The sequence below is a fragment of the Leuresthes tenuis genome, unplaced genomic scaffold, assembly GCF_036924035.1.
Source record: "Leuresthes tenuis unplaced genomic scaffold, fLeuTen1.0.hap1 SCAF_1, whole genome shotgun sequence".
Taxonomy (NCBI): Eukaryota; Metazoa; Chordata; class Actinopteri; order Atheriniformes; family Atherinopsidae; genus Leuresthes; species Leuresthes tenuis.
The window spans coordinates 400,003-423,682 of record NW_027325355.1 but is presented as its reverse complement, the minus strand read 5'-3'; the positions used below and the strand labels follow the sequence as shown (position 1 = coordinate 423,682).

The following is a 23,680-nucleotide window of genomic DNA, read 5'->3' as shown; positions in this document are numbered from 1 at the left end:
TGTCACAGGGCGATCAGACATTGCAACAAAAGACATGTAGGTGGTAGAGAGAAGAGAAAAAGCTTACAGCACCTGGTATTCCCAAGCGGTGTTCCATCAAAGTACTAACCAGGCCCAGCCCTCCTTGGCTTCCGAGATCAGACAAGGTCAGACATATTCAGGGTGGTTTGGCCGTAAGTAACAATCTCCGTGACAAATGTGCATTATATAGGCAATGGAATCATACACTTCCTCTATGTAACCAGATAATTGCCGAGAAAGGCTGATATGTAGTGGGCACATCTTCTTCCCTGACGTGATAATTCTCTCCAGCTGAAAAAAAGACTCTCAGATCACTTTGTGTCTGCCAACAAAGCAGCAGCAGCTGAAGATGACCAACTTCCTCATGTGTCACAGGGTGATCAGACGTTGCAACAAAAGACATGCAGGTGGTAGAGAGAAGGGAAAAAGCTTACAGCACCTGGTATTCCCAAGCAGTCTCCCATCCAAGTACTAACCAGGCCCAAACCTGCTTGACTTCCAAGATCAGACGAGGTCGGGCTTATTCAGGGTGGTGTGGCCGTAAGCAACAATATCTGTGACAAATGTGCATTATATAGGTACTGGAATCATACACTTCCTCTATGTAACCAGATAATTGCCGAGAAAGGCTGACTTGTAGTGGGCACATCTTCTTCCCTGATGTGATTATTCTCTGCAGCTGAAATTGAGACTCTCAGATCACTTCGTGTATGCCAACAAAGAAGCAGCAGCAGCTGAAGATGACCAACTTCCTCATGTGTCACAGGAGGATCAGACGTTGCCACAAAAGACATGAAGGTGGTAGAGAGTAGAGAACAAGCTTACAGCACCTGGTATTCCCAAGTGGTCTCCCATCCAAGAACTAACCAGGCCCAACCCTGCTTGGCTTCCGAGATCAGACAAGGTCAGGCATGTTCCGGGTGGTGTGACCGTAAGCAGCAACGTCTCTGACAAATGTGCATTATATAGGTACTGGAATCATACGGTTCCTCTATGCAACCAGATAATTGCCGAGAAAGGCTGATGTGTAGGGGGTAAATCATCTTCTCTGATGTGATCATTCTCTGCAACTGAAACTGAGACTCTCAGATCACTTCATGTCTGCCAACAAAGCAGCAGCAGCTGAAGATGACCAACTTCCTCATGTGTCACAGGGTGGTCAGACGTTGCAACAAAAGACATTCAGGTGGTCCAGAGAAGAGAAAAAGCTTACAGCACCTGGTATTCCCAAGCAGTCTCCCATTGAAGTACGAACCAGACCCAACCCAACCCTGCTTGGCTTCCAGGATAAGACAAGGTGGGGCTTATTCAGGGTGGTGTGGCGGTAAGCAACAATATTTGTTACAAATGTGAATTATATAGGTACTGGAATCATACACTTCCTCTATGTAACCAGATAATTGCCGAGAAAGGCTGACTTGTTATGGGCACATCTTCTTCCCTGATGTGATTATTCTCTGCAGCTGAAATTGAGACTATCAGATCACTTCGTGTCTGCCAACAAAGAAGCAGCAGCAGCTGAAGATGACCAACTTCCTCATGTGTCACAGGAGGATCAGACGTTGCCACAAAAGACATTCAGGTGGTCCAGAGAAGAGATAAAGCTTACAGCACCTGGTATTCCCAAGCGGTCTCCCATTTAAGTACTAACCAAGCCCAACCCTCCTTGGCTTCCGAGATCAGACGAGATCGGGCATGTTCAGGGTGGTGTGGCCGTAAGCAACATGGTCTGTGACAAATGTGCATTATATAGGTACTGGAATCATACGGTTCCTCTATGTAACCAGATAATTGCCGAGAAAGGCTGACTTGTAGTGGGCACATCTTCTTCCCTGATGTGATTATTCTCTGCAGCTGAAACTGAGACTCTCAGATCACTTTGTGTCTGCCAACAAAGCAGCAGCAGCTGAAGATGACCAACTTCCTCATGTGTCACAGGGTGATCAGACGTTGCAACAAAAGACATGCAGGTGGTAGAGAGAAGAGAAAAAGCTTACAGCACCTGGTATTCCCAAGCCGTCTCCCATTTAAGTACTAACCAGGCCCAACCCTCCTTGGCTTCCGAGATCAGACGAGGTCGGGCATGTTCAGGGTGGTGTGGCCGTAAGCAACCATAACTGTGACAAATGTGCATTATATAGGTACTGGAATCATACAGTTCCTCTATGTAACCAGATAATTGCCGAGAAAAGCTGATAAGTAGTGGGCACATCTTCTTCCCTGACGTGATTATTCTCTTGAGCTGAAAGTGAGACTCTCAGATCACTTTGTGTCTGCCAACAAAGCAGCAGAAGCTGAAGATGACCAACTTCCTCATGTGTCACAGGGCGATCAGACCTTGCAACAAAATACATGCAGGTGGTAGAGAGTAGAGAAGAAGCTTACAGCACCTGGTATTCCCAAGCGGTCTCCCATCCAAGTACTAACCAGGCCCAACCCTGCTTGGCTTCCGAGATCAGACGAGGTCAGGCATGTTCCGGGTGGTGTGGCCGTAAGCATCAATGTGTCTGACAAATGTGCATTATATAAGTACAGGAATCATACGGTTCCTCTATGTAACCAGATAATTGCTGAGAAAGGCTGATGTGTAGTTGGCACATCTTCTTCCCTGACGTGATTATTCTCTTCAGCTGAAACTGAGACTCTCAGATCACTTCGTGTCTTCCAACAAAGCAGCAGCAGCTGAAGATGGCCAACTTTCTCATGTGTCACAGGGTGATCAGACGTTGCAACAAAAGACATGCAGGTTGTAGAGAGAAGAGAATATGCTTACAGCACCTGGTATTCCCAAGCAGTCTCCCATTAAAGTACTAACCAGGCCCAACCCTCCTTGGCTTCCGAGATCAGACGAGGTCGGGCTTATTCAGGGTGGTGTGGCCGTATGGAACAATTTCTGTGACAAATGTGCATTATATAGGTACTGGAATCATACAATTCCTCTATGTAACCAGATAATTGATGAGAAAGGCTGACTTGTTATGGGCACATCTTCTTCCCTGATGTGATTATTCTCTGCAGCTGAAACTGAGACTCTCAGATCACTTCGTGTCTGCCAACAAAGCAGCAGCAGCTGAAGATGACCAACTTCCTCATGTGTCACAGGGGGATCAGACGTTGCAACAAAAGACATGCAGGTGGTCGAGAGAAGACAAAAAGCTTACAGCTCCTGGTATTCCCAAGCGGTCTCCCATTTAAGTACTAACCAGGCCCAACCCTCCTTGGCTTCCGAGATCAGACGAGGTCGGGCATGTTCAGGGTGGTGTGGCCGTAAGCAACATGGTCTGTGACAAATGTGCATTATATAGGTACTGGAATCATACGGTTCCTCTATGTAACCAGATAATTGCCGAGAAAGGCTGACTTGTAGTGGGCACATCTTCTTCCCTGATGTGATTATTCTCTGCAGCTGAAACTGAGACTCTCAGATCACTTCGTGTCTGCCAACAAAGCAGCAGCAGCTGAAGATGACCACCTTCCTCATGTGTCACAGGGTGATCAGACGTTGCAACAAAAGACATGCAGGTGGTAGAGAAAAGAGAAAAAGCTTACAGCACCTGGTATTCCCAAGCAGTCTCCCACCCAAGTACTAACCAGGCACAACCCCGCTTGGCTTCCGAGATCGGACGAGGTCGGGCATATTATATTCAGGGTGGTGTGGCCGTAAGCGACAATCTCTGTGACAAATGTGCATTATATAGGTACTGGAATCATACGGTTCCTCTATGTAACCAGATAATTGCAGAGAAAGGCTTATGTGTAGTGGGCACATCTTCTTCCCTGACGTGATTATTCTCTGCAGCTGAAACTGAGACTCTCAGATCACTTCGTGTCTGCCAACAAAGCAGCAGAAGCTGAAGATGACCAACTTCCTCATGTGTCACAGGGTGATCAGACGTTGCAACAAAAGACATTCAGGTGGTCCAGAGAAGAGATAAAGCTTACAGCACCTGGTATTCCCAAGCAGTCTCCCACCCAAGTACTAACCAGGCCAACCGTGCTTGGCTTCCGAGATCAGACGAGGTCAGGCATGTTCAGGGTGGTGTGGCCGTAAGCGACAATGTCTGTGACAAATGTGCATTATATAGGTACTGGAATCATACGGTTCCTCTATGTAACCAGATAATTGCAGAGAAAGGCTTATGTGTAGTGGGCACATCTTCTTCCCTGACGTGATTATTCTCTTCAGTTGAAACTGAGACTCTCAGATCACTTCGTGTCTGCCAACAAAGTAGCAGAAGCTGAAGATGACAAACTTCCTCATGTGTCACAGGGTGATCAGATGTTGCAACAAAAGACATGCAGGTGGTAGAGAGAAGAGAAAAAGCTTACAGCACCTGGTATTCCCAAGCAGTCTCCCATTGAAGTACAAACCAGACCCAACCCTGCTTGGCTTCCAGGATAAGACAAGGTGGGGCTTATTCAGGGTGGTGTGGCGGTAAGCAACAATATTTGTTACAAATGTGAATTATATAGGTACTGGAATCATACACTTCCTCTATGAAACCAGATAATTGCCGAGAAAGGCTGATGTGTAGTGGGCATATCATCTTCTCTGATGTGATCATTCTCTTCAGCTGAAACTGAGACTCTCAGATCACTTCGTGTCTGCCAACAAAGCAGCAGCAGCTGAAGATGACCAACTTCCTCATGTGTCACAGGGTGATCAGACGTTGCAACAAAACACATGCAGGTGGTAGAGAGAAGAGAAAAAGCTTACAGCACCTGGTATTCCCAAGCGGACTCCCACCCAAGTACTAACCAGGCCCAACACTGCTTGGCTTCCGAGATCAGACGAGGTCAGGTAAATTCAGGGTGGTGTGGCCGTAAGTAACAATGTCTGTGACAAATGTGCATTATATAAGTACAGGAATCATACGGTTCCTCTATGTAACCAGATAATTGATGAGAACGGCTGATGTGTAGTGGGCACATCTTCTTCCCTGACGTGATTATTCTCTTCAGCTGAAACTGAGACTCTCAGATCACTTCGTGTCTTCCAACAAAGCAGCAGCAGCTGAAGATGACCAACTTCTTCACGTGTCACAGGGTGATCAGACGTTGCAACAAAAGACATGCAGGTGGTAGAGAGAAGAGAAAAAGCTTACAGCACCTGGTATTCCCAAGCTGTCTCCCATCCAAGTACTAACCAGGTACAACCCTGCTTGGCGTCCGAGATCAGACGAGGTCGGGCTTATTCAGGGTGGTGTGGCCGTAAGCAACAATGTCTCTGACAAATGTGCATTATATAGGTACTGGAATCATACGGTTCCTCTATGCAACCAGATAATTGCCGAGAAAGGCTTATGTGTAGCGGGCAAATCATCTTCTCTGATGTGATCATTCTCTGCAACTGAAACTGAGACTCTCAGATCACTTCGTGTCTGCCAACAAAGCAGCAGCAGCTGAAGATGACCATCTTCCTCATGTGTCACAGGGTGATCAGACGTTGCAACAAAAGACATGCAGGTGGTAGAGAGAAGAGAAGAAGCTTACAGCACCTGGTATTCCCAAGCAGTCTCCCATCCAAGTACTAAGCAGGCTCAACCCTGTTTGGCTTCCGAGATCACACGAGGTTGGGCATATTCAGGGTGGTGTGGCCGTAAGTAACAATGTCTGTGACAAATGTGCATTATATAGGTACTGGAATCATACGGTCCCTCTATGCAACCAGATAATTGCCAAGAAAGGCTAACTTGTAGTGGGCACATCTTCTTCCCTGATGTGATTATTCTCTACAGCTGAAACTGAGACTCTCAGATCACTTCGTGTCTGCCAAAAAAGCAGCAGCTGCTGAAGATGACCAACTTCCTCATGTGTCACAGGGTGATCAGACGTTGCAACAAAAGACATGCAGGTGGTAGAGAGAAGAGAAGAAGCTTACAGCACCTGGTATTCCGAAGCAGTCTCCCATCCAAGTACTAAGCAGGCTCAACCCTGTTTTGCTTCCGAGATCACACGAGGTTGGGCATATTCAGGGTGGTGTGGCCGTAAGTAACAATGTCTGTGACAAATGTGCATTATAGAGGTACTGGAATCATACGGTTCCTCTATGCAACCAGATAATTGCCAAGAAAGGCTAACTTGTAGTGGGCACATCTTCTTCCCTGACGTGATTATTCTCTGCAGCTGAAATTGAGACTCTCAGATCACTTCGTGTCTGCCAACAAAGCAGCAGCAGCTGAAGATGACCAACTTCCTCATGTGTCACAGGGCGATCAGACCTTGCAACAAAATACATGCAGGTGGTAGAGAGAAGAGAAAAAGCTTAAAGCACCTGGCATTCCCAAGGGGTCTCCCATTCAAGTACTAACCAGGTCCAACCCTGCTTGGGTTCCAAGATCAGACAAGGTCAGACATATTCAGGGTGGTTTGGCCGTAAGTAACAATCTCCGTGACAAATGTGCATTATATAGGCAATGGAATCATACACTTCCTCTATGTAACCAGATAATTGCCGAGAAAGGCTGATATGTAGTGGGCACATCTTCTTCCCTGACGTGATAATTCTCTCCAGCTGAAAATTAGAGTCTCAGATCACTTTGTGTCTGCCAACAAAGCAGCAGCAGCTGAAGATGACCAACTTCCTCATGTGTCAAAGGGTGATCAGACGTTGCAACAAAAGACATGCAGGTGGTAGAGAGAAGAGAAAAAGCTTACAGCACCTGGTATTCCCAAGCAGTCTCCCATCTAAGTACTAACCAGGCCCAAACCTGCTTGACTTCCAAGATCAGACGAGGTCGAGCTTATTCAGGGTGGTGTGGCCGTAAGCAACAATATCTGTGACAAATGTGCATTATATAGGTACTGGAATCATACACTTCCTCTATGTAACCAGATAATTGCCGAGAAAGGCTGACTTGTAGTGGGCACATCTTCTTCCCTGATGTGATTATTCTCTGCAGCTGAAATTGAGACTCTCAGATCACTTCGTGTCTGCCAACAAAGAAGCAGCAGCAGCTGAAGATGACCAACTTCCTCATGTGTCACAGGGTGATCAGACGTTGCAACAAAAGACATGCAGGTGGTCGAGAGAAGACAAAAAGCTTACAGCTCCTGGTATTCCCAAGCTGTCTCCCATTTAAGTACTAACCAGGCCCAACCCTCCTTAGCTACCGAGATCAGACGAGGTCGGGCATGTTCAGGGTGGTGTGGCCGTAAGCAACAATGTCTGTGACAAATGTGCATTATATAGGTACTGGAATCATACGGTTCCTCTATGTAACCAGATAATTGCCGAGAAAGGCAGACTTGTAGTGGGCAAATCTTCTTCCCTCATGTGATCATTCTCTGCAGCTGAAACTGAGACTCTCAGATCACTTCGTGTCTGCCAACAAAGCAGCAGCAGCTGAAAATGACCAACTTCCTCATGTGTCACAGGGTGATCAGACGTTGCAACAAAAGACATGCAGGTGGTCGAGAGAAGAGAAAAAGCTTACAGCACCTGGTATTCCCAAGAGGTCTTCCATCCAAGTACTAACCACGCCCAACACTCCTTGGCTTCCGAGATCAGACGAGGTCGGGCATGTTCAGGGTGGTGTGGCCGTAAGCAACAATGTCTCTGACAAATGTGCATTATATAGGTACTGGAATCATACGGTTCCTCTATGCAACCAGATCATTTCCGAGAAAGGCTGACTTGTAGTGGGCACATCTTCTTCCCTGACGTGATTATTCTCTGCAGCTGAAACTGAGACTCTCAGATCACTTTGTGTCTGCCAACAAAGCAGCAGTAGCTGAAGATGACCAACTTCCTCATGTGTCACAGGGTGATCAGACGTTGCAACAAAAGACATGCAGGTGGTAGAGAGAAGAGAAAAAGCTTACAGCACCTGGTATTCCCAGAGAGTTTACCATACAAGTACTAACCAGGCCAAAACCTGCTTGGCTTCCGAGATCAGACGTGGTCACGCATTTTCAGGGTGGTGTGGCCGTAATTAACCACAACTGTGACAAATGTGCATTATAAAGGTACTGGAATCATACAGTTCCTCTATGTAACCAGATAATTGCCGAGAAAAGCTGATAAGTAGTGGGCACATCTTCTTCCCTGACGTGATTATTCTCTCGAGCTGAAACTGAGACTCTCAGATCACTTCGTGTCTGCCAACAAAGCAGCAGAAGCTGAAAATGACCAACTTCCTCATGTGTCACAGGGTGATCAGACGTTGCAACAAAAGACATGCAGGTGGTAGAGAGAAGAGAAGAAGCTTACAGCACCTGGTATTCCGAAGCAGTCTCCCATCCAAGTACTAAGCAGGCTCAACCCTGTTTTGCTTCCGAGATCACACGAGGTTGGGCATATTCAGGGTGGTGTGGCCGTAAGTAACAATGTCTGTGACAAATGTGCATTATAGAGGTACTGGAATCATACGGTTCCTCTATGCAACCAGATAATTGCCAAGAAAGGCTAACTTGTAGTGGGCACATCTTCTTCCCTGACGTGATTATTCTCTGCAGCTGAAATTGAGACTCTCAGATCACTTCGTGTCTGCCAACAAAGCAGCAGCAGCTGAAGATGACCAACTTCCTCATGTGTCACAGGGCGATCAGACCTTGCAACAAAATACATGCAGGTGGTAGAGAGAAGAGAAAAAGCTTAAAGCACCTGGCATTCCCAAGGGGTCTCCCATTCAAGTACTAACCAGGTCCAACCCTGCTTGGGTTCCAAGATCAGACAAGGTCATACATATTCAGGGTGGTTTGGCCGTAAGTAACAATCTCCGTGACAAATGTGCATTATATAGGCAATGGAATCATACACTTCCTCTATGTAACCAGATAATTGCCGAGAAAGGCTGATATGTAGTGGGCACATCTTCTTCCCTGACGTGATAATTCTCTCCAGCTGAAAATTAGAGTCTCAGATCACTTTGTGTCTGCCAACAAAGCAGCAGCAGCTGAAGATGACCAACTTCCTCATGTGTCAAAGGGTGATCAGACGTTGCAACAAAAGACATGCAGGTGGTAGAGAGAAGAGAAAAAGCTTACAGCACCTGGTATTCCCAAGCAGTCTCCCATCTAAGTACTAACCAGGCCCAAACCTGCTTGACTTCCAAGATCAGACGAGGTCGAGCTTATTCAGGGTGGTGTGGCCGTAAGCAACAATATCTGTGACAAATGTGCATTATATAGGTACTGGAATCATACACTTCCTCTATGTAACCAGATAATTGCCGAGAAAGGCTGACTTGTAGTGGGCACATCTTCTTCCCTGATGTGATTATTCTCTGCAGCTGAAATTGAGACTCTCAGATCACTTCGTGTCTGCCAACAAAGAAGCAGCAGCAGCTGAAGATGACCAACTTCCTCATGTGTCACAGGGTGATCAGACGTTGCAACAAAAGACATGCAGGTGGTCGAGAGAAGACAAAAAGCTTACAGCTCCTGGTATTCCCAAGCTGTCTCCCATTTAAGTACTAACCAGGCCCAACCCTCCTTAGCTACCGAGATCAGACGAGGTCGGGCATGTTCAGGGTGGTGTGGCCGTAAGCAACAATGTCTGTGACAAATGTGCATTATATAGGTACTGGAATCATACGGTTCCTCTATGTAACCAGATAATTGCCGAGAAAGGCAGACTTGTAGTGGGCAAATCTTCTTCCCTCATGTGATCATTCTCTGCAGCTGAAACTGAGACTCTCAGATCACTTCGTGTCTGCCAACAAAGCAGCAGCAGCTGAAAATGACCAACTTCCTCATGTGTCACAGGGTGATCAGACGTTGCAACAAAAGACATGCAGGTGGTCGAGAGAAGAGAAAAAGCTTACAGCACCTGGTATTCCCAAGAGGTCTTCCATCCAAGTACTAACCACGCCCAACACTCCTTGGCTTCCGAGATCAGACGAGGTCGGGCATGTTCAGGGTGGTGTGGCCGTAAGCAACAATGTCTCTGACAAATGTGCATTATATAGGTACTGGAATCATACGGTTCCTCTATGCAACCAGATCATTTCCGAGAAAGGCTGACTTGTAGTGGGCACATCTTCTTCCCTGACGTGATTATTCTCTGCAGCTGAAACTGAGACTCTCAGATCACTTTGTGTCTGCCAACAAAGCAGCAGTAGCTGAAGATGACCAACTTCCTCATGTGTCACAGGGTGATCAGACGTTGCAACAAAAGACATGCAGGTGGTAGAGAGAAGAGAAAAAGCTTACAGCACCTGGTATTCCCAGAGAGTTTACCATCCAAGTACTAACCAGGCCAAAACCTGCTTGGCTTCCGAGATCAGACGTGGTCACGCATTTTCAGGGTGGTGTGGCCGTAATTAACCACAACTGTGACAAATGTGCATTATAAAGGTACTGGAATCATACAGTTCCTCTATGTAACCAGATAATTGCCGAGAAAAGCTGATAAGTAGTGGGCACATCTTCTTCCCTGACGTGATTATTCTCTCGAGCTGAAACTGAGACTCTCAGATCACTTCGTGTCTGCCAACAAAGCAGCAGAAGCTGAAGATGACCAACTTCCTCATGTGTCACAGGGTGATCAGACGTTGCAACAAAAGACATGCAGGTGGTAGAGAGAAGAGAAAAAGCTTACAGCACCTCGTATTCCCAAGAGGTCTTCCATCCAAGTACAAACCAGGCCCAACTGTGCTTGGCTTCCGAGATCAGACGAGGTCGGGCATGTTCAGGGTTGTGTGGCCGTAAGCAACAATGTCTCTGACAAATGTGCATTATATAGGTACTGGAATCATACGGTTCCTCTATGCACCCAGATAATTGCTGAGAAAGGCTGATGTGTAGTGGGCACATCTTCTTCCTTGACGTGATTATTCTCTTCAGCTGAAACTGAGACTCTCAGATCACTTCGTGTCTGCCAACAAAGCAGCAGCAGCTGAAGATGACCAACTTCCTCATGTGTCAGAGGGCGATCAGACCTTGCAACAAAATACATGCAGGTGGTAGAGAGAAGAGAAAAAGCTTACAGCACCTGGTATTCCCAAGCGGTCTCTCATCAAAGTACTAACCAGGCCCAACCCTCCTTGGCTTCTGAGATCACACGAGATTGGGCATATTCAGGGTGGTTTGGCCGTAAGCAACAATCTCTGTGACAAATGTGCATTATATAGGCAATGGAATCATATGGTTCCTCTATGTAACAAGATAATTGCCGAAAAAGTCTGATATATAGTGGGCACATCTTGTTCCCTGACGTGATAATTTTCTCCAGCTGAAAATGAGACTCTCAGATCACTTTGTGTCTGCCAACAAAGCAGCAGCAGCTGAAGATGACCAACTTCCTCATGTGTCACAGGGTGATCAGATGTTGCAACAAAAGACATGCAGGTGGTAGAGAGAAGAGAAGAAGCTTACAGCACCTGATAATCCCAAGCTGTCTCCCATCCAAGTACTAACCAAGCACAACCCTGCTTGGCTTCCGAGATCAGACGAGGTCGGGCATATTCAGGGTGGTGTGGCCGTAAGCAACAATGTCTGTGACAAATGTAAATTGTATAGGTACTGGAATCATACGTTTCCTCTATATAACCAGATAATTGCAGAGAAAGGCTGATAAATAGTGGGCACATCTTCTTCCCTGACGTGATTATTCTCTCCAGCTGAAAATGAGACTCTGAGATCACTTCGTGTCTGCCAACAAAGCAGCAGCAGCTGAAGATGACCAACTTCCTCATGTGTCAGAGGGCGATCAGACGTTGCAACAAAATACATGCAGGTGGTAGAGAGAAGAGAAAAAGCTTACAGCACCTGGCATTCCCAAGGGGTCTCCCATTCAAGTACTAACCAGGCCCAACCCTGCTTGGGTTCCGAGATCAGTCGAGGTCGGGCATATTCAGGGTGGTGTGGCCGTAAGTAACAATGTCTGTGAAAAATGTGCATTATATAAGTACTGGAATCATACGGTTCCTCTATGTAACCAGATAATTGCTGAGAAAGGCTGATGTGTAGTTGGCACATCTTCTTCCCTGACGTGATTATTCTCTTCAGCTGAAACTGAGACTCTCAGATCACTTCGTGTCTTCCAACAAAGCAGCAGCAGCTGAAGATGGCCAACTTTCTCATGTGTCACAGGGTGATCAGACGTTGCAACAAAAGACATGCAGGTGGTAGAGAGAAGAGAAAAAGCTTACAGCACCTGGTATTCCCAAGCAGTCTCCCATTAAAGTACTAACCAGGCCCAACCCTCCTTGGCTTCCGAGATCAGACGAGGTCGGGCTTATTCAGGGTGGTGTAGCCGTAAGGAACAACTTCTGTGACAAATGTGCATTATATAGGTACTGGAATCATACAATTCCTCTATGTAACCAGATAATTGATGAGAAAGGCTGACTTGTTATGGGCACATCTTCTTCCCTGATGTGATTATTCTCTGCAGCTGAAACTGAGACTCTCAGATCACTTCGTGTCTGCCAACAAAGCAGCAGAAGCTGAAGATGACCAACTTCCTCATGTGTCATAGGGGGATCAGACGTTGCAACAAAAGACATGCAGGTGGTCGAGAGAAGACAAAAAGCTTACAGCTCCTGGTATTCCCAAGCGGTCTCCCATTTAAGTACTAACCAGGCCCAACCCTCCTTGGCTTCCGAGATCAGACGAGGTCGGGCATGTTCAGGGTGGTGTGGCCGTAAGCAACATGGTCTGTGACAAATGTGCATTATATAGGTACTGGAATCATACGGTTCCTCTATGTAACCAGATAATTGCCGAGAAAGGCTGACTTGTAGTGGGCACATCTTCTTGCCTGATGTGATTATTCTCTGCAGCTGAAACTGAGACTCTCAGATCACTTTGTGTCTGCCAACAAAGCAGCAGCAGCTGAAGATGACCAACTTCCTCATGTGTCACAGGGTGATCAGACGTTGCAACAAAAGACATGCAGGTGGTAGAGAGAAGAGAAAAAGCTTACAGCACCTGGTATTCCCAAGCAGTCTCCCACCCAAGTACTAACCAGGCACAACCCCGCTTGGCTTCCGAGATCGGACGAGGTCGGGCATATTATATTCAGGGTGGTGTGGCCGTAAGCGACAATCTCTGTGACAAATGTGCATTATATAGGTACTGGAATCATACGGTTCCTCTATGTAACCAGATAATTGCAGAGAAAGGCTTATGTGTAGTGGGCACATCTTCTTCCCTGACGTGATTATTCTCTGCAGCTGAAACTGAGACTCTCAGATCACTTCGTGTCTGCCAACAAAGCAGCAGAAGCTGAAGATGACCAACTTCCTCATGTGTCACAGGGTGATCAGACGTTGCAACAAAAGACATTCAGGTGGTCCAGAGAAGAGATAAAGCTTACAGCACCTGGTATTCCCAAGCAGTCTCCCACCCAAGTACTAACCAGGCCAACCGTGCTTGGCTTCCGAGATCAGACGAGGTCAGGCATGTTCAGGGTGGTGTGGCCGTAAGCGACAATCTCTGTGACAAATGTGCATTATATAGGTACTGGAATCATACGGTTCCTCTATGTAACCAGATAATTGATGAGAAAGGCTGACTTGTTATGGGCACATCTTCTTCCCTGATGTGATTATTCTCTGCAGCTTAAACTGAGACTCTCAGATCACTTCGTGTCTGCCAACAAAGCAGCAGCAGCTGAAGATGACCAACTTCCTCATGTGTCACAGGGGGATCAGACGTTGCAACAAAAGACATGCAGGTGGTAGAGAGAAGAGAAAAAGCTTACAGCACCTGGTATTCCCAAGCAGTCTCCCACCCAAGTACTAACCAGGCACAACCCCGCTTGGCTTCCGAGATCGGACGAGGTCGGGCATATTATATTCAGGGTGGTGTGGCCGTAAGCGACATGGTCTGTGACAAATGTGCATTATATAGGTACTGGAATCATACGGTTCCTCTATGTAACCAGATAATTGCCGAGAAAGGCTGACTTGTAGTGGGCACATCTTCTTCCCTGATGTGATTATTCTCTGCAGCTGAAACTGAGACTCTCAGATCACTTCGTGTCTGCCAACAAAGTAGCAGAAGCTGAAGATGACAAACTTCCTCATGTGTCACAGGGTGATCAGATGTTGCAACAAAAGACATGCAGGTGGTAGAGAGAAGAGAAAAAGCTTACAGCACCTGGTATTCCCAAGCAGTCTCCCATTGAAGTACAAACCAGTCCCAACCCTGCTTGGCTTCCAGGTTAAGACAAGGTGGGGCTTATTCAGGGTGGTGTGGCGGTAAGCAACAATATTTGTTACAAATGTGAATTATATAGGTACTGGAATCATACACTTCCTCTATGAAACCAGATAATTGCCGAGAAAGGCTGATGTGTAGTGGGCATATCATCTTCTCTGATGTGATCATTCTCTTCAGCTGAAACCGAGACTCTCAGATCACTTTGTGTCTGCCAACACAGCAGCAGCAGCTGAAGATGACCAACTTCCTCATGTGTCACAGGGTGATCAGACGTTGCAACAAAACACATGCAGGTGGTAGAGAGAAGAGAAAAAGCTTACAGCACCTGGTATTCCCAAGCTGTCTCCCACCCAAGTACTAAACAGGCCCAACACTGCTTGGCTTCCGAGATCAGACGAGGTCAGGCAAATTCAGGGTGGTGTGGCCGTAAGTAACAATGTCTGTGACAAATGTGCATTATATAAGTACAGGAATCATACGGTTCCTCTATGTAACCAGATAATTGATGAGAACGGCTGATGTGTAGTGGGCACATCTTCTTCCCTGACGTGATTATTCTCTTCAGCTGAAACTGAGACTCTCAGATCACTTCGTGTCTTCCAACAAAGCAGCAGCAGCTGAAGATGACCAACTTCTTCACGTGTCACAGGGTGATCAGACGTTGCAACAAAAGACATGCAGGTGGTAGAGAGAAGAGAAAAAGCTTACAGCACATGGTATTCCCAAGCTGTCTCCCATCCAAGTACTAACCAGGTACAACCCTGCTTGGCGTCCGAGATCAGACAAGGTCGGGCTTATTCAGGGTGGTGTGGCCGTAAGCAACAATGTCTCTGACAAATGTGCATTATATAGGTACTGGAATCATACGGTTCCTCTATGCAACCAGATAATTGCCGAGAAAGGCTTATGTGTAGCGGGCAAATCATCTTCTCTGATGTGATCATTCTCTGCAACTGAAACTGAGACTCTCAGATCACTTCGTGTCTGCCAACAAAGCAGCAGCAGCTGAAGATGACCATCTTCCTCATGTGTCACAGGGTGATCAGACGTTGCAACAAAAGACATGCAGGTGGTAGAGAAAAGAGAAGAAGCTTACAGCACCTGGTATTCCCAAGCAGTCTCCCATCCAAGTACTAAGCAGGCTCAACCCTGTTTGGCTTCCGAGATCACACGAGGTTGGGCAAATTCAGGGTGGTGTGGCCGTAAGGAACAATTTCTGTGACAAATGTGCATTATATAAGTACTGGAATCATACACTTCCTCTATGTAACCAGATAATTTCCGAGAAAGGCTCACTTGTTATGGGCACATCTTCTTCCCTGATGTGATCATTCTCTGCAGCTGAAACTGAGACTCTCAGATCACTTCGTGTCTGCCAACAAAGCAGCAGCAGCTGAAGATGACCAACTTCCTCATGTGTCACAGGGTGATCAGACGTTGCAACAAAAGACATGCAGGTTGTAGAGAGAAGAGAAAAAGCTTACAGCACCTGGTATTCCCAAGAGGTCTTCCATCCAAGTACTAACCAGGCCCAACCCTCCTTGGCTTCCAAGATCAGACGAGGTCGGGCATATTCAGGGTGGTGCGGCCGTAAGCAACAATAGCTGTGACAAATGTGCATTATATAGGTACTGGAATCATACACTTCTTCTATGTAACCAGATAATTGCCGAGAAAGGCTGATAAGTAGTGGGCACATCTTCTTCCCTGACGTGATTATTCTCTCGAGCTGAAACTGAGACTCTCAGATCACTTTGTGTCTGCCAACAAAGCAGCAGAAGCTGAAGATGACCAACTTCCTCATGTGTCACAGGGTGATCAGACATTGCAACAAAAGACATGCAGGTGGTAGAGAGAAGAGAAAAAGCTTACAACACCTGGTATTCCGAAGAGGTCTTCCATCCAAGTACAAACCAGGCCCAACCCTGCTTGGCTTCCGAGATCAGACGAGGTCGGGCATGTTCAGGGTTGTGTGGCCGTAAGCAACAATGTCTCTGACAAATGTGCATTATATAGGTACTGGAATCATACGGTTCCTCTATGCACCCAGATAATTGCAGAGAAAGGCTGATGTGTAGCGGGCATATCATCTTCTCTGATGTGATCATTCTCTGCAACTGAAACTGAGACTCTCAGATCACTTCGTGTCAGCCAACAAAGCAGCAGCAGCTGAAGATGACCAACTTCCTCATGTGTCACAGGGTGATCAGACGTTGCAACAAAAGACATGCAGGTGGTAGAGAGAAGAGAAAAAGCTTACAGCACCTGGTATTCCCAAGAGGTCTTCCATCCAAGTACTAACCACGCCCAACCCTCCTTGGCTTCCAAGATCAGACGAGGTCGGGCATATTCAGGGTGGTGCGGCCGTAAGCAACAATAGCTGTGACAAATGTGCATTATATAGGTACTGGAATCATACACTTCTTCTATGTAACCAGATAATTGCAGAGAAAGGCTGACTTGTAGTGGGCACATCTTCTTCCCTGATGTGATTATTCTCTGCAGCTGAAACTGAGACTCTCAGATCACTTCGTGTCTGCCAACAAAGAAGCAGCAGCTGCTGAAGATGACCAACTTCCTCATGTGTCACAGGATGATCAGACGTTGCAAGAAAAGACATGCAGGTGGTAGAGAGAAGAGAAGAAGCTTACAGCACCTGGTATTCCCAAGCAGTCTCCCATCCAAGTACTAAGCAGGCTCAACCCTGCTTGGCTTCCGAGATCAGACGAGGTCGGGCATGTTCAGGGTGGTGTGGCCGTAAGCAACAATGTCTCTGACAAATGTGCATTATATAGGTACTGGAATCATACGGTTCCTCTATGCAACCAGATAATTGCCGAGAAAGGCTGATGTGTAGCGGGCATATCATCTTCTCTGATGTGATCATTCTCTTCAGCTGAAACTGAGACTCTCAGATCACTTCGTGTCTGCCAACAAAGCAGCAGAAGCTGAAGATGACCAACTTCCTCATGTGTCACAGGGTGATCAGACGTTGCAACAAAAGACATGCAGGTGGTAGAGAGAAGATAAAAAGCTTAAGGCACCTGGTATTCCCAAGCGGTCTCCCATCCAAGTACTAACCAGGCCCAACCGTGCTTGGCTTCCAAGATCAGACGAGGTTGGGCATATTCAGGGTGGTGTGGCCGTAAGTAACAATGTCTGTGACAAATGTGCATTATATAGGTACTGGAATCATACGGTTCCTCTATGCAACCATATAATTGCCAAGAAAGGCTGATATGTAGTGGGCACATCTTGTTCCCTGACGTGATCATTTTCTCCAGCTGAAAATGAGACTCTAAGATCACTTCGTGTCTGCCAACAAAGCAGCAGAAAATGAAGATGACCAACTTCCTCATGTGTCACAGGGTGATCAGACGTTGCAACAAAAGACATGCAGGTGGTTGAGAGAAGAGAAAAAGCTTACATCACCTGATAATCCCAAGCGGTCTCCCATCCAAGTACTAACCAGGCCCAACCGTGCTTGGCTTCCGAGATCAGACGAGGTCAGGCATGTTCCGGGTGGTGTGGCCGTAAGCAGCAATGTCTCTGACAAATGTGCATTATATAGGTACTGGAATCATACGGTTCCTCTATGCAACCAGATAATTGCCGAGAAAAGCTGATGTGTAGCGGGTAAATCATCTTCTCTGATGTGATCATTCTCTGCAACTGAAACTGAGACTCTCAGATCACTTTGTGTCTGCCAACAAAGCAGCAGCAGCTGAAGATGACCAACTTCCTCATGTGTCACAGGGCGATCAGACGTTGCAACAAAAGACATGCAGGTGGTAGAGAGAAGAGAAAAAGCTTACAGCACCTGGTATTCCCAAGCGGTCTCTCATCAAAGTACTAACCAGGCCCAACCCTCCTTGGCTTCTGAGATCAAACGAGGTCAGACATATTCAGGGTGGTTTGGCCGTAAGCAACAATCTCTGTGACAAATGTGCATTATATAGGCAATGGAATCATATGGTTCCTCTATGTAACAAGATAATTGCCGAAAAAGGCTGATATATAGTGGGCACATCTTGTTCCCTGACGTGATAATTTTCTCCAGCTGAAAATGAGACTCTAAGATCACTTCGTGTCTGCCAACAAAGCAGCAGCAGCTGAAGATGACCAACTTCCTCATGTGTCACAGGGTGATCAGACGTTGCAACAAAAGACATGCAGGTGGTTGAGAGAAGAGAAAAAGCTTACAGCACCTGGTATTCCCAAGCGGTCTCCCATCCAAGTACTAACCAGGCCCAACCCTGGTTGGCTTCCAAGATCAGACGAGGTTGGGCATATTCCGGGTGGTGTGGCCGTAAGTAACAATGTTTGTGACAAATGTGCATTATATAGGTACTGGAATCATACGGTTCCTCTATGCAACCATATAATTGCCAAGAAAGGCTGATATGTAGTGGGCACATCTTGTTCCCTGACGTGATAATTTTCTCCAGCTGAAAATGAGACTTTAAGATCACTTCGTGTCTGCCAACAAAGCAGCAGAAAATGAAGATGACCAACTTCCTCATGTGTCACAGGGTGATCAGACGTTGCAACAAAAGACATGCAGGTGGTTGAGAGAAGAGAAAAAGCTTACAGCACCTGATAATCCCAAGCGGTCTCCCATCCAAGTACTAACCAGGCACAACCCTGCTTGGCTTTCGAGATCAGACGAGGTCGGGCATATTCAGGGTGGTGTGGCCGTAAGCAACAATGTCTCTGACAAATGTAAATTGTATAGGTACTGGAATCAAACGTTTCCTCTATATAACCAGATAATTGCAGAGAAAGGCTGATAAATAGTGGACACATCTTCTTCCCTGACGTGATTATTCTCTCCAGCTGAAAATGAGACTCTCAGATCACTTCGTGTCTGCCAACAAAGCAGCAGCAGCTGAAGATGACCAACTTCCTCATGTGTCACAGGGCGATCAGACGTTGCAACAAAATACATGCAGGTGGTAGAGAGAAGAGAAAAAGATTACATCACCTGGTATTCCCAAGCGGTGTCCCATCAAAGTACTAACCAGAACCAGCCCTCCTTGGCTTCCGAGATCAGACAAGGTCAGACATATTCAGGGTGGTTTGTCCGTAAGTAACAATCTCTGTGACAAATGTGCATTATATAGGCAATGGAATCATACACTTCCTCTATGTAACCAGATAATTGCCGAGAAAGGCTGATATCTAGTGGGCACATCTTCTTCCCTGACGTGATAATTCTCTCCAGCTGAAAATGAGACTCTCAGATCACTTTGTGTCTGCCAACAAAGCAGCAGCAGCTGAAGATGACCAACTTCCTCATGTGTCACAGGGTGATCAGACGTTGCAACAAAAGACATGCAGGTGGTAGAGAGAAGAGAAAAAGCTTACAGCACCTGGTATTCCCAAGCAGTCTTCCATCCAAGTACTAACCAGGCCCAAACCTGCTTGACTTCCAAGATCAGACAAGGTCGGGCTTATTCAGGGTGGTGTGGCCGTAAGCAACAATATCTGTGACAAATGTGCATTATATAGGTACTGGAATCATACACTTCCTCTATGTAACCAGATAATTGCCCAGAAAGGCTGACTTGTAGTGGGCACATCTTCTTCCCTGATGTGATTATTCTCTGCAGCTGAAATTGACACTCTCAGATCACTTCGTGTCTGCCAACAAAGACGCAAAAGCAGCTGAAGATGACCAACTTCCTCATGTGTCACAGGAGGATCAGACGTTGCCACAAAAGACATGAAGGTGGTAGAGAGTAGAGAAGAAGCTTACAGCACCTGGTATTCCCAAGTGGTCTCCCATGCAAGTACTAACCAGGCCCAACCCTGCTTGGCTTCCAAGATCAGACGAGGTCAGGCATGTTCCGGGTGGTGTGGCCGTAAGCAGCAATGTCTCTGACAAATGTGCATTATATAGGTACTGGAATCATACGGTTCCTCTATGCAACCAGATAATTGCCGAGAAAGGCTGATGTGTAGCGGGTAAATCATCTTCTCTGATGTGATCATTCTCTGCAACTGAAACTGAGACTCTCAGATCACTTCATGTCTGCCAACAAAGCAGCAGCAGCTGAAGATGACCAACTTCCTCATGTGTCACAGGGTGATCAGACGTTGCAACAAAAGACATGCAGGTGGTTGAGAGAAGAGAAAAAGCTTACAGCACCTGGTATTCCCAAGCTGTCTCCCATCCAAGTACTAACCAGGCCCAACCCTGCTTGGCTTCCAAGATCAGACGAGGTTGGGCATATTCCGGGTGGTGTGGCCGTAAGTAACAATGTTTGTGACAAATGTGCATTATATAGGTACTGGAATCATACGGTTCCTCTATGCAACCATATAATTGCCAAGAAAGGCTGATATGTAGTGGGCACATCTTGTTCCCTGACGTGATAATTTTCTCCAGCTGAAAATGAGACTTTAAGATCACTTCGTGTCTGCCAACAAAGCAGCAGCAGCTGAAGATGACCAACTTCCTCATGTGTCACAGGGTGATCAGACGTTTCAACAAAAGACATGCAGGTGGTAGAGAGAAGAGAAAAAGCTTACAGCACCTGGTATTCGCAAGCGGTCTCCCATTCAAGAACTAACCAGGCCCAACCCTGCTTGGCTTCCGAGATCAGACGAGGTCGAGCTTATTCAGGGTGGTGTGGCGGTAAGCAACAATATCTGGTACAAATGTGTATTATATAGGTACTGGAATCATACAGTTCCTCTATGTAACCAGATAATTGCCGAGAAAGGCTGATGTGTAGTGGGCATATCTTCTTCCCTGATGTGATTATTCTCTGCAGCTGAAACTGAGACTCTCAGATCACTTTGTGTCTGCCAACAAAGCAGCAGCAGCTGAAGATGACCAACTTCCTCATGTGTCACAGGGTGATCAGATGTTACAACAAAAGACATGCAGGTGGTAGAGAGAAGAGAAAAAGCTTACAGCACCTGGTATTCCCAAGCAGTCTCCCACCCAAGTACTAACCAGGCACAACCCTGCTTGGCTTCCGAGATCAGACGAGGTCGGGCATATTATATTCAGGGTGGTGTGGCCGTAAGCGACAATCTCTGTGACAAATGTGTATTATATAGGTACTGGAATCATACACTTCCTCTATGTAACCAGATAATTGCCGAGAAAGGCTGACTCTTAGTGGGCACATCTTCCTTCTTGATGTGATCATTCTCTTCAGCTGAAACTGAGACTCTCAGATCACTTCGTGTCTGCCAACAAAGCAGCAGAAGCTGAAGATGACCAACTTCCTCATGTGTCACAGGGTGATCAGACATTGCAACAAAAGACATGCAGGTTGTAGAGAGAAGAGAAAAAGCTTACAGCACCTGGTATTCGCAAGCGGTCTCCCATTCAAGAACTAACCAGGCCCAACCCTGCTTGGCTTCCGAGATCAGACGAGGTCGAGCTTATTCAGGGTGGTGTGGCTGTAAGCAACAATATCTGGTACAAATGTGTATTATATAGGTACTGGAATCATACACTTCCTCTATGTAACCAGATAATTGCCGAGAAAGGCTGACTCTTAGTGGGCACATCTTCCTCCTTGATGTGATTATTCTCTGGAGCTGAAACTGAGACTCTCAGATCACTTCATGTCTGCCAACAAAGCAGCAGCAGCAGCTGAAGATGATCAACTTCCTCATGTGTCACAGGGTGATCAGACGTTGCAACAAAAGACATGCAGGTTGTAGAGAGAAGAGAAAAAGCTTACAGCAAATGGTATTTTCAAGCGGTCTCCCACCCAAGTACTAACCAGAACCAACCCTGCTTGGCTTCCGAGATCAGACGAGGTCAGGCATATTGAGGGTGGTGTGGCCGTAAGCAACAATGTCTGTGACAAATGTGCATTATATAAGTACAGGAATCATACGGTTCCTCTATGTAACCAGATAATTGCTGAGAAAGGCTGATGTGTAGTGGGCACATCATCTTCCCTGACGTGATTATTCTCTTCAGCTGAAACTGAGACTCTCAGATCACTTCGTGTCTTCCAACAAAGCAGCAGCAGCTGAAGATGACCAACTTCCTCATGTGTCACAGGGTGATCAGACGTTGCAACAAAAGACATGCAGGTTGTAGAGAGAAGAGAAAACGCTTACAGCACCTGGTATTCCCAAGCAGTCTCCCATTGAAGTACTAACCAGGCCCAACCCTCCTTAGCTTCCGAGATCAGACGAGGTCGGGCATATTCAGGGTGGTGTGGCCGTAAGGAACAATTTCTGTGACAAATGTGCATTATATAAGTACTGGAATCATACACTTCCTCTATGTAACCAGATAATTTCCGAGAAAGGCTCACTTGTTATGGGCACATCTTCTTCCCTGATGTGATCATTCTCTGCAGCTGAAACTGAGACTCTCAGATCACTTCGTGTCTGCCAACAAAGCAGCAGCAGCTGAAGATGACCAACTTCCTCATGTGTCACAGGGTGATCAGACGTTGCAACAAAAGACATGCAGGTGGTAGAGAGAAGAGAAAAAGCTTACAGCACCTGGTATTCCCAAGAGGTCTTCCATCCAAGTACTAACCAGGCCCAACCCTCCTTGGCTTCCAAGATCAGACGAGGTCGGGCATATTCAGGGTGGTGCGGCCGTAAGCAACAATAGCTGTGACAAATGTGCATTATATAGGTACTGGAATCATACACTTCTTCTATGTAACCAGATAATTGCAGAGAAAGGCTGACTTGTAGTGGGCACATCTTCTTCCCTGATGTGATTATTCTCTGCAGCTGAAACTGAGACTCTCAGATCACTTCGTGTCTAACAACAAAGAAGCAGCAGCTGCTGAAGATGACCAACTTCCTCATGTGTCACAGGATGATCAGACGTTGCAACAAAAGACATGCAGGTGGTAGAGAGAAGAGAAGAAGCTTACAGCACCTGGTATTCCCAAGTAGTCTCCCATCCAAGTACTAAGCAGGCTCAACCCTGCTTGGCTTCCGAGATCAGACGAGGTCGGGCATGTTCAGGGTGGTGTGGCCGTAAGCAACAATGTCTCTGACAAATGTGCATTATATAGGTACTGGAATCATACGGTTCCTCTATGCAACCAGATAATTGCCGAGAAAGGCTGATAAGTAGTGGGCACATCTTCTTCCCTGACGTGATTATTCTCTCGAGCTGAAACTGAGACTCTCAGATCACTTTGTGTCTGCCAACAAAGCAGCAGAAGCTGAAGATGACCAACTTCCTCATGTGTCACAGGGTGATCAGACATTGCAACAAAAGACATGCAGGTTGTAGAGAGAAGAGAAAAAGCTTACAGCAAATGGTATTTTCAAGCGGTCTCCCACCCAAGTACTAACCAGAACCAACCCTGCTTGGCTTCCGAGATCAGACGAGGTCAGGCATATTGAGGGTGGTGTGGCCGTAAGCAACAATGTCTGTGACAAATGTGCATTATATAAGTACAGGAATCATACGGTTCCTCTATGTAACCAGATAATTGCTGAGAAAGGCTGATGTGTAGTGGGCACATCATCTTCCCTGACGTGATTATTCTCTTCAGCTGAAACTGAGACTCTCAGATCACTTCGTGTCTTCCAACAA

At 46.4% G+C, this 23,680-nt stretch overlaps 2 non-coding genes and 53 pseudogenes across 2 annotated transcripts; all 55 read right to left on the bottom strand.

Annotated features, from left to right (window-relative positions):
• Positions 1-60: 60 nt before the first annotated feature.
• Positions 61-179, bottom strand: LOC140295258 (5S ribosomal RNA; annotated as a pseudogene).
• A 269-nt stretch (positions 180-448) lies between these two features.
• Positions 449-567, bottom strand: LOC140297406 (5S ribosomal RNA; annotated as a pseudogene).
• Positions 568-839: 272 nt separating this feature from the next.
• LOC140272491 (5S ribosomal RNA) lies at positions 840-958 on the bottom strand (annotated as a pseudogene).
• Positions 959-1,623: 665 nt separating this feature from the next.
• LOC140297710 (5S ribosomal RNA) lies at positions 1,624-1,742 on the bottom strand. The gene has a single exon (XR_011913421.1). It is a non-coding gene; the product is annotated as a 5S ribosomal RNA (ribosomal RNA).
• A 269-nt stretch (positions 1,743-2,011) lies between these two features.
• Positions 2,012-2,130, bottom strand: LOC140312637 (5S ribosomal RNA; annotated as a pseudogene).
• A 269-nt stretch (positions 2,131-2,399) lies between these two features.
• LOC140297788 (5S ribosomal RNA) lies at positions 2,400-2,518 on the bottom strand. Its single transcript, XR_011913492.1, has one exon. It is a non-coding gene; the product is annotated as a 5S ribosomal RNA (ribosomal RNA).
• A 269-nt stretch (positions 2,519-2,787) lies between these two features.
• Positions 2,788-2,906, bottom strand: LOC140291394 (5S ribosomal RNA; annotated as a pseudogene).
• Positions 2,907-3,175: 269 nt separating this feature from the next.
• Positions 3,176-3,294, bottom strand: LOC140300551 (5S ribosomal RNA; annotated as a pseudogene).
• Positions 3,295-3,563: 269 nt separating this feature from the next.
• On the bottom strand, positions 3,564-3,687 carry LOC140270575 (5S ribosomal RNA; annotated as a pseudogene).
• A 269-nt stretch (positions 3,688-3,956) lies between these two features.
• Positions 3,957-4,074, bottom strand: LOC140289508 (5S ribosomal RNA; annotated as a pseudogene).
• A 657-nt stretch (positions 4,075-4,731) lies between these two features.
• LOC140304587 (5S ribosomal RNA) lies at positions 4,732-4,850 on the bottom strand (annotated as a pseudogene).
• Positions 4,851-5,119: 269 nt separating this feature from the next.
• Positions 5,120-5,238, bottom strand: LOC140290344 (5S ribosomal RNA; annotated as a pseudogene).
• Positions 5,239-5,507: 269 nt separating this feature from the next.
• Positions 5,508-5,626, bottom strand: LOC140294514 (5S ribosomal RNA; annotated as a pseudogene).
• A 269-nt stretch (positions 5,627-5,895) lies between these two features.
• LOC140296320 (5S ribosomal RNA) lies at positions 5,896-6,014 on the bottom strand (annotated as a pseudogene).
• Positions 6,015-6,283: 269 nt separating this feature from the next.
• Positions 6,284-6,402, bottom strand: LOC140297101 (5S ribosomal RNA; annotated as a pseudogene).
• Positions 6,403-6,671: 269 nt separating this feature from the next.
• Positions 6,672-6,790, bottom strand: LOC140268617 (5S ribosomal RNA; annotated as a pseudogene).
• Positions 6,791-7,062: 272 nt separating this feature from the next.
• Positions 7,063-7,181, bottom strand: LOC140283441 (5S ribosomal RNA; annotated as a pseudogene).
• A 269-nt stretch (positions 7,182-7,450) lies between these two features.
• Positions 7,451-7,569, bottom strand: LOC140282602 (5S ribosomal RNA; annotated as a pseudogene).
• Positions 7,570-8,226: 657 nt separating this feature from the next.
• LOC140296319 (5S ribosomal RNA) lies at positions 8,227-8,345 on the bottom strand (annotated as a pseudogene).
• Positions 8,346-9,002: 657 nt separating this feature from the next.
• LOC140268610 (5S ribosomal RNA) lies at positions 9,003-9,121 on the bottom strand (annotated as a pseudogene).
• Positions 9,122-9,393: 272 nt separating this feature from the next.
• On the bottom strand, positions 9,394-9,512 carry LOC140283430 (5S ribosomal RNA; annotated as a pseudogene).
• Positions 9,513-9,781: 269 nt separating this feature from the next.
• On the bottom strand, positions 9,782-9,900 carry LOC140282596 (5S ribosomal RNA; annotated as a pseudogene).
• A 269-nt stretch (positions 9,901-10,169) lies between these two features.
• Positions 10,170-10,288, bottom strand: LOC140297154 (5S ribosomal RNA; annotated as a pseudogene).
• Positions 10,289-10,557: 269 nt separating this feature from the next.
• Positions 10,558-10,676, bottom strand: LOC140293991 (5S ribosomal RNA; annotated as a pseudogene).
• Positions 10,677-10,945: 269 nt separating this feature from the next.
• Positions 10,946-11,064, bottom strand: LOC140290761 (5S ribosomal RNA; annotated as a pseudogene).
• Positions 11,065-11,333: 269 nt separating this feature from the next.
• Positions 11,334-11,452, bottom strand: LOC140292260 (5S ribosomal RNA; annotated as a pseudogene).
• Positions 11,453-11,721: 269 nt separating this feature from the next.
• On the bottom strand, positions 11,722-11,840 carry LOC140307288 (5S ribosomal RNA; annotated as a pseudogene).
• A 269-nt stretch (positions 11,841-12,109) lies between these two features.
• LOC140288939 (5S ribosomal RNA) lies at positions 12,110-12,228 on the bottom strand (annotated as a pseudogene).
• A 269-nt stretch (positions 12,229-12,497) lies between these two features.
• LOC140300550 (5S ribosomal RNA) lies at positions 12,498-12,616 on the bottom strand (annotated as a pseudogene).
• A 269-nt stretch (positions 12,617-12,885) lies between these two features.
• Positions 12,886-13,009, bottom strand: LOC140270569 (5S ribosomal RNA; annotated as a pseudogene).
• A 269-nt stretch (positions 13,010-13,278) lies between these two features.
• Positions 13,279-13,396, bottom strand: LOC140289507 (5S ribosomal RNA; annotated as a pseudogene).
• Positions 13,397-13,665: 269 nt separating this feature from the next.
• On the bottom strand, positions 13,666-13,789 carry LOC140270562 (5S ribosomal RNA; annotated as a pseudogene).
• A 657-nt stretch (positions 13,790-14,446) lies between these two features.
• Positions 14,447-14,565, bottom strand: LOC140291781 (5S ribosomal RNA; annotated as a pseudogene).
• Positions 14,566-14,834: 269 nt separating this feature from the next.
• On the bottom strand, positions 14,835-14,953 carry LOC140296603 (5S ribosomal RNA; annotated as a pseudogene).
• Positions 14,954-15,222: 269 nt separating this feature from the next.
• Positions 15,223-15,341, bottom strand: LOC140296234 (5S ribosomal RNA; annotated as a pseudogene).
• Positions 15,342-15,610: 269 nt separating this feature from the next.
• On the bottom strand, positions 15,611-15,729 carry LOC140311462 (5S ribosomal RNA; annotated as a pseudogene).
• A 269-nt stretch (positions 15,730-15,998) lies between these two features.
• LOC140275843 (5S ribosomal RNA) lies at positions 15,999-16,117 on the bottom strand (annotated as a pseudogene).
• A 269-nt stretch (positions 16,118-16,386) lies between these two features.
• LOC140289429 (5S ribosomal RNA) lies at positions 16,387-16,505 on the bottom strand (annotated as a pseudogene).
• A 272-nt stretch (positions 16,506-16,777) lies between these two features.
• LOC140299940 (5S ribosomal RNA) lies at positions 16,778-16,896 on the bottom strand (annotated as a pseudogene).
• A 269-nt stretch (positions 16,897-17,165) lies between these two features.
• Positions 17,166-17,284, bottom strand: LOC140309852 (5S ribosomal RNA; annotated as a pseudogene).
• Positions 17,285-17,553: 269 nt separating this feature from the next.
• On the bottom strand, positions 17,554-17,672 carry LOC140292829 (5S ribosomal RNA; annotated as a pseudogene).
• Positions 17,673-17,941: 269 nt separating this feature from the next.
• On the bottom strand, positions 17,942-18,060 carry LOC140273308 (5S ribosomal RNA; annotated as a pseudogene).
• A 269-nt stretch (positions 18,061-18,329) lies between these two features.
• On the bottom strand, positions 18,330-18,448 carry LOC140301929 (5S ribosomal RNA; annotated as a pseudogene).
• Positions 18,449-18,717: 269 nt separating this feature from the next.
• LOC140271764 (5S ribosomal RNA) lies at positions 18,718-18,836 on the bottom strand (annotated as a pseudogene).
• Positions 18,837-19,493: 657 nt separating this feature from the next.
• Positions 19,494-19,612, bottom strand: LOC140289264 (5S ribosomal RNA; annotated as a pseudogene).
• A 272-nt stretch (positions 19,613-19,884) lies between these two features.
• On the bottom strand, positions 19,885-20,003 carry LOC140303318 (5S ribosomal RNA; annotated as a pseudogene).
• Positions 20,004-20,272: 269 nt separating this feature from the next.
• On the bottom strand, positions 20,273-20,391 carry LOC140270034 (5S ribosomal RNA; annotated as a pseudogene).
• A 269-nt stretch (positions 20,392-20,660) lies between these two features.
• LOC140286121 (5S ribosomal RNA) lies at positions 20,661-20,779 on the bottom strand (annotated as a pseudogene).
• A 269-nt stretch (positions 20,780-21,048) lies between these two features.
• On the bottom strand, positions 21,049-21,172 carry LOC140268333 (5S ribosomal RNA; annotated as a pseudogene).
• A 269-nt stretch (positions 21,173-21,441) lies between these two features.
• LOC140307956 (5S ribosomal RNA) lies at positions 21,442-21,560 on the bottom strand (annotated as a pseudogene).
• A 272-nt stretch (positions 21,561-21,832) lies between these two features.
• LOC140295390 (5S ribosomal RNA) lies at positions 21,833-21,951 on the bottom strand (annotated as a pseudogene).
• Positions 21,952-22,220: 269 nt separating this feature from the next.
• On the bottom strand, positions 22,221-22,339 carry LOC140312904 (5S ribosomal RNA; annotated as a pseudogene).
• Positions 22,340-22,608: 269 nt separating this feature from the next.
• LOC140311450 (5S ribosomal RNA) lies at positions 22,609-22,727 on the bottom strand (annotated as a pseudogene).
• Positions 22,728-22,999: 272 nt separating this feature from the next.
• On the bottom strand, positions 23,000-23,118 carry LOC140301169 (5S ribosomal RNA; annotated as a pseudogene).
• A 269-nt stretch (positions 23,119-23,387) lies between these two features.
• Positions 23,388-23,506, bottom strand: LOC140295389 (5S ribosomal RNA; annotated as a pseudogene).
• Positions 23,507-23,680: the final 174 nt, after the last annotated feature.